The sequence below is a fragment of the Anabrus simplex genome, chromosome 9, assembly GCF_040414725.1.
Source record: "Anabrus simplex isolate iqAnaSimp1 chromosome 9, ASM4041472v1, whole genome shotgun sequence".
In the NCBI taxonomy this organism is placed as follows: domain Eukaryota; kingdom Metazoa; phylum Arthropoda; class Insecta; order Orthoptera; family Tettigoniidae; genus Anabrus; species Anabrus simplex.
The window spans coordinates 95177732-95187313 of record NC_090273.1 but is presented as its reverse complement, the minus strand read 5'-3'; the positions used below and the strand labels follow the sequence as shown (position 1 = coordinate 95187313).

General features: G+C 38.8%; 1 protein-coding gene across 1 annotated transcript in view; it reads right to left on the bottom strand.

The window, feature by feature from the left end:
- LOC136881220 (serine-rich adhesin for platelets) overlaps positions 1 to 9582 on the bottom strand; it is a 91997-nt gene that overhangs the window by 28227 nt on the left and 54188 nt on the right. The window lies entirely within an intron of this gene.

Below are 9582 nucleotides of genomic sequence, written 5' to 3'. Positions count from 1 at the left end.
GCAATAGTGTTAAATGGATCGCAATCGTCGTTCATGTAAAAATTCTCCAAATAGTTTCTGCTATGTTTGTGGGGAATTAACTTTGAAATCACAACGTCTATCAATTACAGACAATGTAAAAGAAAGCATATTACTTGTATTTTGGCTGTAAAGTAGGTGATCAAGAACTAGTGACATTTCAAGACGATCATGATGGAACTATGGCCCATAAATAAAGAATTATAAAGATTGACACAACATGGACGAGCTATGACTCACAGTACTAGCTATCTAGTTATATAAGAACAACGAAGGAGCATTCATTCAGTGATCCATATCCAGTCTACAGTCTCCTTTTGCTTGTCAGCCAGCCCACTGAAAGCAAGGCTGTACAGAGCTCGCTGTTTACATAACTTAGTATGAAATATGAAGTGAATGATCAACGGTGTCAATTCATGAACTTAATTAAACTTGTAACAATGTGTAAGACTCAAAGTGTTCAAGTAATTTCTAAGACATTCCTCGAGGACTTAAATTATTTCCATGTGGAAGACTTGTAATAATCTCCATGTGAAGAACTCTATAATAATTGTCTTGGGGACTTATATATTTTGTGTTGGAGGCTTGCTATACAACAATTTGCTACGAAATGCACTGAAAAATCTAATTTAAAAAAGAACGCATTTTTGCACATTCACTAGTCTAACATAGTGCCAACAACGTAACCTCTTCTATAATGCAACTATACACATCTAAATTCCCAATAAGTCCCCAAAAAATACATATATGATGGACAACCTGTGTGAGCTTCCATTCAAATCATTTCAGTAGTGATGGTAAATTGGGAATGAAAAAGCCAAACAATTACAAAGAATTTGTTTTTTCTTACATAACAAACATTGGATAATGAACCAAATAATTTTATGTGACTTATCAAATCAACTAGCTGATGTACCCGTGCTTCGCTACGGGATTCTCAGAAAGATTGACTTTGTGGTTTTCCTAATGGAAATCAACATAGGTTATTACAAAAACGTCAGTAGGAAATAGCTATTAAAAACAATGTTATCATATAAAATACTCGATCAAATGAAAAACCGCACATTTTCTCACTTTTAACGAACAGCTCTAACAGTCCAAAGTTCCAGAGCTGGAATGACCAAGCCGCAGACAGCCGTGAACACTCCTCTGCCATTATTTCGTTAAATATGCACACTGCTCATTCCAATCAGTGCCCCAGAGTAGGGATTGAATAGCTCGAACACTATGATGAACCGGTGTGTTATGCACCAGTACTATCAGAAAATTTATGAACCAGAGGAATAGAATGCTAAAGAAGATAGTTATCCAACTCCCCAGCTACTTCCTGCCAATATTCAGGCAGACTGTTACACTTGGTATGACCGGGAGAGTTGGCCGCGTGGTTAGGGGCGCAGAGCTATGAGCTTGCACCCGGGGGATAGTGGATTCGAACCCCACTGTCGGCAGCCCTGAAGATAGTATTCCGTGGTTTCCCATTTTTACACCAGGGAAAAGCTGGGACTGTACCTTAATTAAGGCAGAGGCCGCTTCCTTCATACTCCTAGCCCTTTCCTATTCCATCGTCGCCATAAGACCTATCTGTGTCGGTGCGACGTAAGGCAAATTTTAAAAAAATACTCGGTATGCAGCAGTTATCCTATCTATTGGAGATGAGTGGCAACGGAAGTCAAAAAGCACATCGCAACAAACAATGGTCAATGTAATATAATTGTCGATAATTTTTTTCTTTTTTTTCTAGGGGCTTTACGTCGCACCGACACAGATAGGTCTTATGGCGACGATGGGATAGGAAAGGCCTAGGAGCTGGAAGGAAGCAGCCGTGGCCTTAATTACGGTACAGCCCCAGCATTTGCCTGTTGTGAAAATGGGAAACCACGGAAAACCATCTTCAGGGCTGGAAGCGGCCGTGGCCTTAATTACGGTACAGCCCCAGCATTTGCCTGGTGTGAAAATGGGAAACCACGGAAAACCATCTTCAGGGCTGCCGATAGTGGGATTCGAACCTACTATCTCCCGGATGCAAGCTCACAGCCGCGCGCCTCTACGCGCACGGCCAACTCGCCCGGTAATAAATTTTATGAGCTTGCTATATGGTAGGCCTTCATATTTAGTTTTCTTTCGACTCTGTGATATTAGGGCGTCTTATAAAATTACTTATAGCGTAGACTGTAGTTCCTTATTCTCCGACTTTACATACCGATTTTCATTACATCCTGTTTGCCCATTTTCTCGTGACTCGACGCTGATATGGACTTGGTAACAAAAATCCAAATTCATGAATATCTCTGTGATCATAGCCGGTATGGTAACAATGTATAAGACATAAATGATCAGAAATTTACTACTATATAACTTGAATTATGTAGTATTTATCGATATGACCACTAATAATATAATTATTTGGGAATTGCATTTTAGGCCTTCACTTAAACTACCATTTCACTCAGCGTGAATAAAATTACTTAGACCTATATTATAGCTACTTATTCCTCGACTTTGCATACAGATTTTCGTTAAGATAGGACCACTAATTACATAAATATTTGACAATTCTATTTTAAGCCTTCCCTTAAAATATCATTTTCCTCCACGTGAATACAGTTATTTATGGCCTAGATTTTAGCAACTTATTCCCCGACTTCACCCACTGGTTTTCGTTAACATAAATATTCAAGAATTAAATTTCATTCCTTCCCCTAAACTACCATTTCACTCAGCGTGAATAAGATTATTTATGGCCTTGATCATAGCGACTTATTACCCGACTTTGCATACCGATTTTTATTAAGATATGATCACTAATAACATAAATATTTGAGAATTAAGTTTTAGGCCTTCCCCTGTACTACCCAGTCAGCGTGAATAAAATTATTTATGGCCTAGATTGTTGCGACTTATTCCCCGACTCTGCATACCGATTTTCATCAAATTATCTTCAGTCATTTTCTCGTGATGCGTATACATACATACAGACAGACAGAAATTACGGAAAAGTAAAAAAGTGCATTTCCTTGTTACTGTGGACACGACTGATACAGAAATCCTATTAAAATTCTGAGCAATGCCCAGACAAAACTCTTATTTTATATATATATATATTGTACCAGGAAATGATAGTGGGTTTTGGGCATGAGAAGGATCTCAGGTAGTGTACGGTGTTTTTGGAGCCGATACAGAGAAGGATAGAATCGCAGGGCGAATAATAGATAGTTATATCTTTTTCTATAAAATTTCTATAAAATGTATTAATAATATTAGTAGATAGATCTCCCTGCAATCTTACAAGAACTCAAATCTACATCAATATTTGTCAAAATCAAAGATTTATATCGTGACCTTCTTGAAGTCAGTTTGAAAACAAATATCACTCCTTCATGGGACATTAATATCCTACAGTCTTTTTAAATCTCGTGAGAACATAAGGTATCAATTTTGCACCTCGAGTCTTTCTAAGTTTTAAATCACACAAAAATGAACACACACATTTATCAAAAAAAAATTGAGTAAAATATTTAAACTCTTGTGGAGTGTCTCTCAGTTTGGATTGTAAGAAATGATAATAAAGCACTTGAAAACCCTAAAGTTTATCTAGGTAACGTGAATTTGAATTACTTATTAACTTTGAAATAAATTTATCATAGAATGGGAACTTCTTTGATATGACGAGAAAATTATGGAATACTTTTCACACGAAGCACTGATGATATCACTGTATTGGATTAACTGTTTGGTAAAAGTCAGTCACTCACTCAGAACAGAAATAAATGTTGAAGTTGGAGACTCTGGTTCTGGAACATTCCGTGGAGTGCGGAAGAAGACTCGAACTCGGCGATGTACCGTGAAGAGACCACGTCGACGTCCCTCGATGGGTCCCATAGATGAAGGAATGATGTTTGATGTAGCAGGATGTAATATTTCGCCAAGGTTTTTGTCACTCTTGGAGGTGATATTAGCACACGGAAAGTTCAATTGGCACTATTTAATTCAGTAATCACGGAGATTATTACCACTCACTGTCGTGATACACAGTTCTGTTTTAACTCTAATTTTACGACATTAATATTTACAGTCCTTGTGACACAAAACACAGTTCATAATCGTCACCGATTACGTCTGAAATTATGATAGCGAAGTAATAAGCACAGTTCAAACACTTGAAAACGTAATTAGCAATAGTTTTTATCACAGTCTCTGAACCATTGTTGTTGGCAGATTAAGGTGATTTTATGGTCATGTTTATATAACACTAGTCTGAATTATTTAATATAACCATAAAAAGTTCTTAATGTTCTCTGAGTTTATTATAGTGTTGATCGAAAGATCGAGAAAGTTCACTGGGAAAAATAACAAAGTCTTGTCCTGTTACGGAACAAATGTTAAGAAAATAAGGTTACACACAGTTCACTGTTATACTGTCTTAAAAGAATGTGTCCTAGAATGGTTAAAATTGTCGTAAATTATGATTTCCGTTTTGCCACACACGATAATTTAAGATATCGTCATAGTTCACAATTACATGAAATTAGTAAAGTGTACCAGTCCGTAAAATATCAGTAACTTGAATTCTCACTCCGAATTATGGTCTTATTCAGTCAATAATTTCACAAATGTTATATTACGGAAACGTCTAGAATTTTACCGCCATCGTGGCGTATTGGAACTTCACGTACGGTACTAGTATAACAGCGTTCGGTCATGGCCATAACCACGCTCTTGCGAATCGCGACGGAGCATACTTTATTCACTGACAAACTGTACTCACCACACAGGTCAGACTGCTCTCTCCCTGGCCTTGGCCCAGTGATATATATACACACACGCCAGGTGGGCGGCGCTATGAATCAGCTGACAGAGGGGTGTTCATTCTTCCCAAACTTTAAATCGTTATATTTCGAAAACTACTGGATGGATTGACTTGAAATTTGCAGGGCATTACTTCCATAATGTTAGCTATAATTTAGCGTTGGTCTTATTTTAATCAGTCCAGGAGTTAAAAAGTTAATGAAAAAACGTCCAGAAATATCTGTAGGGGAAGTAAGCAGTAAGCGGCAGTGACGTCACTTGACCTTGCTAGACTTGCTCGTGAAGTGTGGTAGGTACTAGAACATTCTTTCACACCGCTGCTCACGTATCGGACTGGAATTGGATGCTGGAAATAAAGTTTTTAATTTATATGTGCCAGGACCTAGGCCTTCCTGGTACAATATAGATTACAGAAACTGTTTTAACAAGATGGAGTATTTTCCACGCTAAGGGCATCCATTAAGAGAAATAACTCTTCATAACATTTACATAGGAATCTTAAACTGGCAATGTGTTCCACCAATTGAGAATCAGTTGTCATTCAACAAGACAGCGATTAATATGCTTTGTATGCGATGGTGACTAGTTTTTAAAATAATTATACAGTAGAGAATCACCCCCAAGAGGTTATTTTGCTGCATATCCTAAAAACTGGGGCTTGTCATGGATTACACAAAGGACTGGCGAAGACGCTCGAGACGTGAAGATGATACGTCAAGGTGACACCAGCTTAGGATGCAGCCGGTCTTGGGAAATTATGTTTACTTTCATTTAATTGCTTATATCATCAGTTTGTGTGATCCAAATTCTTGAGTAGTTGAAGTATTTAAACATGAATTGAACAAAACCTCATGGTCAGCACTGGTGAAAGTAACCAATTCTATCTAACTGCAAATACTTAGTATAGAAACACTTGCGCAAATTCCATCCGAATCAGTCAGTGGAGAAACTGTCGTATTTTCTAAGTTTTTGGGAGAAACACAAAACTGAATTGTGAACAAAATATTGTGCTGAACAAATGAAACTTCTTACCATATGACGCGCTTAACACTTTACTGCATGAATCATTTTTCGTCTTCGTTTGGTGAAGAAAATTTAATTCTTAAATGTTCAACTTACGTTCAGTGTTTAAGATCTATCAGCAATTTTTAACTGGCGCTAATAGCTTAACACTTGTATGTGATGTGGATTATATATAACACACGATTTTTCAGGATTCACGCTAAGCTTTTAACAGTTTAAAAATATAATATTTTGTCCCGTATTGGCTCAAAACAACTAAGGTTATGTTACAAGGAGAATACCACCTTCCAATACTTGTCAATTTCTTATAGCTAGTTTATTATTTAAATAACACATTCTCTGACTATAATACTAAGCTGTATCATGTTTTTTAAATAATAAACTAGCTGTCAGAAATTGACAAGTATTGGAAGGCAGGAATCACCTTGTAACAACCTTAGAAGCTTTTAACATTCAAAGACTAAACATTTCTGCCTACTGGTGATGGGTACGTATTGCAACGCGCAAGTATACTTGCACGACCGTAGGTCGGTAATGTCCTTGAGGTTCACCCAGAGGTACTCCTGAAACCTGTGATGGGAAGGGCCCATGTAAAATAAATGGAGGATGGTACACGTGAATGTTGATGGGGTGGAAGGAGTACCTTTGGTTGTAGGGCTGTTTTGTCATACGTTACTTAAAAAAAAAAAGGCAACACTGGTATATGTGTTTAATTGACTGTACAGTTGAAGGTGTGCCGTAAAACTACCTCTGCCCACAATCTGTATCCATTTATACAGGTGAAAAGTTATATGTTGCCTGACGGCAACAGTATGCAATAAAGGGTTAAGAGAACTGATGTATTTAATGAAAGATTAGAGAAATACATACATACATTATAATTATAGACTGTTATGCTTTTCAGCGTTCAGGCTGCAAGCCTCTGCGAATTTACTAAACGACGCCACAATTCTCGATTTGCAACTAGTGTTGTGGCCTCATTTAGTTCTATACCTCTTATCTAAAATCGTTAGAAACCGAGTCTAACCATCGTCATCTTGGTCTACCTCTACTTCTCTTACCCTCCATAACAGAGTCCATTATCCTCCTAGGTAACCTATCCTCATCCATTCCCCTCACATGGCCCCACAACCGAAGCCGGTTTATGCGTACAGCTGCATCCATTGAGTTCATTCCTAAATTAGCCTTTATCTCCTCATTCCGAGCACCCTCCTGCCATTGTTCCCACCTGTTTGTACCAGCAATCATTCTTGCTACGTTCATGTCTGTTACTTCTAACTTATGAATAATATATCCTGAGTCCACCCAGCTTCCATTCTCGTAAAGCAAAGTTGGTCTGAAAACAGACCGATGTAAAGATAGTTTCGTCTGGGAGCTGACTTCCTTCTTACAGAATACTGTTGATCGCAACTGTGAGCTCACTGCATTAGCTTTACGACACCTTGATTCAATCTCACTTAATATATTACCATCCTAAGAGAACACACAACCTAAGTACTTGAAATTATCGACCTGTTCTAACTTTGTATCACAAATCTGACATTCAATTCTGTTGAATTTCTCACCTACTGACATCAATTTAGTCTTCGAAAGGCTAATTTTCAAACCATACTCATTGCACCAATTTTCAAATTCGAAGATATCAGACTGCAGGCTTTCGGCACAATCTGCCATTAAGACCGAGTCATCAGCATAGGTCAGACTGCTTACTACATTTCCACCTAACTGAATCCCTCCCTGCCATTTTATACCTTTCAGCAGATGATCCAGGTAAACTACGAACAGCAAAGGTGAAAGATTACAGCCTTGTCTAACCCCTGTAAGTACCCTGAACCATGAACTCATTCTACCATCAATTCTCACTGAAGCCCAATTGTCAACGTAAATGCCTTTGATTGATTTTAATAATTAATCTACCTTTAATTCCATAGTCCCCCAGTATGGTGAACATCTTTTCCCTCGGTACCCTATCATATGCTTTCTCTAGATCCACGAAACATAAACACAACTGCTATTCCTCTCATAGCATTGTTCAATTATCTGGCGCATACTGAAAATCTGATCCTGACAACCCCTCTGTGGTCTGAAACCACACTGGTTTTTACCCAACTTCCTCTCAACTACTGATCGCCCCCTCCCTTCCAAGATGCCAGTGAATACCTTGCCTGTTACACTAAACAATGAAATACCTCGATAGTTGTTGCAATCCTTTCTGTTCCCTTGCTTATAGATAGGTGCAATTACTGCTTATGTCCAATCTGAAGGTACCTTACCAACACTCCATGCTAATCTTACTACTCTATGAAACCATTTCATCCCTGCCTTCCCACTATACTTCACCATTTCAGGTCTAATTTCATCTATTCCTGCTGCTCTATGACAATGGAGTTTATTTACTATCCTTTCCACTTCCTCAAGCGTAATTTCACCATCACTATTTTCCTCCTCCCCATGAGCTTGGGTGTTTGCAACACCACCAGTAGGATTTCCTTTTACGTTGAGAAGCTGTTCAAAATATTCCCTCCACCTCTCCAGTGATTCCCTGGGGTCTATTATGAGTTCACCTGAATTACTCAAAACACCGTTCATTTCCTTTTTCCCTCCCTTCCTAAGATTCTTTATTACTGTCCAGAAAGGTTCCCTTCTGCTTGACCTAGCCTTTCCAGGTTATTACCAAAATCTTCCCATGACTTCTTTTTGGATTCAACAATTATTTGTTTCGCTCTGTTTCTTTCATCTACGTACAAATACCTGTCTGCCTCAGCCTTCGTATGGAGCCATTTCTGATAAGCCTTCTTTTTACATTTACAAGCTGCTCTCACTTCATCATTACACCAAGATGTTTGTTTTTTCCCATCTTTACACACAGTTGTTCCTAGGCATTCCCTTGATGTTTTTACTACAGCATCCCTGTATGCCACCCATTCACTTTCTATATCCTGGACCTGCTTACTGTCCACTGTTCGAAACCTCTCACTAATCGTATCCAGGTACTTCTGTCTAATTTCCTCGTCCTGGAATTTTTTCTACCCTTATTCGCTTGCAGACAGATTTCACTTTCTCTACCCTAGGTCTAGAGATACTTAGTTCACTACAGATCAGTGGTCTGTATCATCAAAAACTCCCCAGAAACTCGTACATTCCTAAGAGATTTCCTGAATTCGAAGTCTGTTAAGATATAGTCTATTATGGATCTGGTACCCCTAGCCTCCCATGTGTAGCGGTGAATAACCTTATGTTTAAATATATTCGTAACTGCTAAACCCATACTAGCACAGAAGTCCAGCAAACGCTTCCCATTCCCATTAGCTTCCATATCTTCCCCACATTTACCAATCACCCTTTCGTATCCTTCAGTTCTATTTCCAACTCTCGCATTGAAGTCACCCATTTGCACTATTCTATCCTTGCTGTTTTTTTTTTGTTTTTTTTTGCTAGGGGCTTTACGTCGCACCGACACAGATAGGTCTTATGGCGACGATGGGACAGGAAAGGCCTAGGAGTTGGAAGGAAGCGGTCGTGGCCTTAATTAAGGTACAGCCCCAGCATTTGCCTGGTGTGAAAATGGGAAACCACGGAAAACCATTTTCAGGGCTGCCGATAGTGGGATTCGAACCTACTATCTCCCGGATGCAAGCTCACAGCCGCGCGCCTCTACGCGCACGGCCAACTCGCCCGGTATCCTTGCTGTTGACCCTGACCATGATGTCACTCCATGCTTCATAAAACTTGTCA